Consider the following 3072-nt stretch of genomic DNA (forward strand, 5'->3'; position numbering starts at 1 on the left):
CATCAATCCTCTTTGTTACTTCTTCAAAAAACTCAATCAAGTTTGTGAGACATGATTTCCCATGCACAAAGCCATGTTGACTATCCCTAATCAGTCCTTGCCTTTCCCAATACATAAATCCTGTCCCTCCGGATTCCCTCCAATAACTTGCTCACTATTGACGTCTGGCTCACCGGTCTATAGTTCCCTGGCTTGCCCGTATCACCCTTCTTAAACAGTGGCACCACGTTTGCCAATCTCCAGTCTTCTGGCACCTCACCTGTGACTTTCAATGATACAAACATCTCAGCAAGAGGCCCAGTAATCACTTCCCTAGTTTTCCACAGAGTTCTCTGGCACACCTGATCAGGTCCTGGATATTTATCAACCTTTATATGTTTCAAGACATCCAGCACTTCCTCCTGTATAATATGGACATTTTTCCATATTTCACCATCTATTTCTCCACGTTCTACATCTTCCATGTCCTTCTCCACAGTAAACACTGATGCAAAATATTCATTCAGTATCTTCCCTATCTCCTGCAGCTCCACACAAAGACTGCTTTGCTGATCTTTGAGGGGCCCTATTCTCTCCCTAGTTACCCTTTTGTCCTTAATGTATTTGTAAAAACCCTTTGGATTCTCCTTAACTCTATTTGCCAAAGCTATTTCATGTCCCCTTTTTGCCCTCCTGATTTCCCTCTTAAGTATACTCCTACTGTCTTTATTTTCTTTTAAGGATTCACTCAATCTATCCTGCCTATACCTTACATATGCTTCCTTCTTTTTATTAACCAAACCCTCAATTTCTTTAGTCATCCAACATTCCCTATACCTACCAGCCTTTCCTTTCACCCTGACAGGAATATACTTTCTCTGAATTCTCGTTATCTCATTTCTGAAGGCTTCCCATTTTCCAGCCGTCCCTTTACCTGTGAACATCTGCCCTCAATCAGCTTTTGAAAGTTCTTTGCTAGTACCGTTAAAATTGGCCTTCCTCCAATTTGGAACTTTAACTTTTAGATCTGGTCTATCCTTTTCCATCACTATTTTAAATCTAATAGAATTATGGTTGCTGGCCCCAAATTACTCCCTCACTGACAACTCAGTCACCTGCCCTCCCTTATTTCCCAAAAGTAGGTCAAGTTTTGCACCTTCTGTAGTAAGTACATCCACAGACTGAATCATAAAATTTTCTTGTACACATTTAACAAATTCCTCTCCATCTAAACCCTTAACACTATGGCAGTACCAGTCTATGTTCAGAAAGTTAAAATCCCCTACCATAACCACCCTATTATTCTTACAGATAGCTGAGATCTCCTTACAAGTTTTTCTCAATTTCCCTCTGACAATTAGGGGAATCCATCTAATAACCTTTGTTGCACTCCTTCCACAGGCAGAATATCCTTCCTTAGACAAGGAGACCAAAATCTACACACAGTAATCCAGTTCCGATCTCACCAAAGACCTGTACAATTGTAGCAAGGTGTCCCTGCTCCTGTATACAAATCCGCTACCAAAGTTTTCCAGCTGTAAATTTATAGCAGCCCCTCAAAAACTATTTCTGCATTGTGTTGGAAGCCAATTGCTACATGACACTGTAGTTGGAACCTAACCCATCCCTGGAGTAAAATGAAATTTCCATTGGGAAACCTCGAAAACATTTTTACAATTTTTCGGTTTGTTACTGTACAGGAAAACTCCATGGTTAAGTCCATGCAGATTTGAAAAGTTCACGTGACTTTTTAAGTCTATCTGGACCAGGAAATCACTGCATGTATTCAAAAGACAGGAGCATAAGAGAATCCTACATTTGCATTTTAATTCAACTGAATGTTGTGATCATTCGTAACCAGGAAGTATCCATGGCCGTGACCGGAATTGACTTGGAGAGGAGCCTAGCAGCAAAGACAGTGGAACTGCAATGGCAGGAGTTTGAGAGAAATTTGGGAGACACAGCAAAAATTCATCCCTCAGACAAAGAAGCATACTGAAGGGAGGGTGAGGCAACCATGGCTGACAGGGGAAGACAGGGACAGCATAAAAGCAAAAGAGAAAGCATATAATGTGGCAAAGAGCAGTGGGAAGCCAAAGGATTGGGAAGCCTACAACAGAGGACAACGAGAAAAAAAATACGAAGGGAGAAAATCAAATATGAGGGTAAACTAGATGGTAACATAAAAGAAGATTACAAGAGTTTCTTTAGCTATATAAAAGGCAAAAGAGAGGCAAAGCAGACATTGGGCCACCGGAAAATGACACTGGAGAAGTAGTAATGGGGAAAAAAGGAACTGAACAAGAACTTTGTGTCAGCCTTCACGGTGGGAGACATGAATATCATCCCAAAAGTTCAAGAGAGATGGGGGCAGAAGTGAATATAATAACCATCATCAAGGAGACGGTGCTAGAAAATCTGGAAGGTCTAAAAGTGGATAAATCACCTGGACAAGTAGACTACACCATAGAGTTCTGAAGGAGATAGCTTAAGATATAGTGGAGGCGTTAGTGGTAATCTTCCAGAAATTAATGGAATCAGGGAGGATCCCAGAGGACTGGAAAATTGCTAATGTAACCCCCCATCCATGTTTAGGAAGGGAATAGAGTCATACATATGTACAGCACGGAAACAGACCCTTCGGTTCAACTCATCCATGCTGAACAGATATTCAAAATTAATCTAGTCCCATTTGCCAGCACTTACCCAATTCCCTCTAAACCCTTCCTGTTCATATACTTATCCAGATGCCTTTTAAATATTGTAATTGTACCAGCCTCCACCACTTCCTCTGGCAGCTCATTCCAAAAGATAGGAAATTACAGGCCAATTAGTCCGTGCTTGGTCATTGGTAAAATCCTGGAATCCATCGTGAAGGGTGAGATTTCTGAATGCTTGGAAGTGCATGGTAAAATAGGACAAAGTCAGCCTGGCTCCATACAACCCTGTCACGGGGTAGGCGCTGCAAGACGTGTCAGAGTGTGGACATAGATACCACCATTACGCGTGGGGACACCTTCCACCTTGTACATGGCAGGTACTCATGTGACTCAGCCAATGTTATCTATCTTATACGTTGCAGGCAAGGATGCC

The 3072-nt window shown here is 41.8% G+C and overlaps 1 long non-coding RNA gene across 1 annotated transcript in view; it reads left to right on the top strand.

The window, feature by feature from the left end:
* LOC122560157 overlaps nt 1-3072 on the top strand; it is a 73829-nt gene extending 70757 nt beyond the window's left edge. The window contains exon 5 of the long non-coding RNA XR_006314674.1: nt 3062-3072. This is a non-coding gene — a long non-coding RNA (uncharacterized LOC122560157). The remainder of the gene's footprint in view (nt 1-3061) is intronic.

This window comes from Chiloscyllium plagiosum, chromosome 20, assembly GCF_004010195.1.
Source record: "Chiloscyllium plagiosum isolate BGI_BamShark_2017 chromosome 20, ASM401019v2, whole genome shotgun sequence".
In the NCBI taxonomy this organism is placed as follows: Eukaryota; Metazoa; Chordata; class Chondrichthyes; order Orectolobiformes; family Hemiscylliidae; genus Chiloscyllium; species Chiloscyllium plagiosum.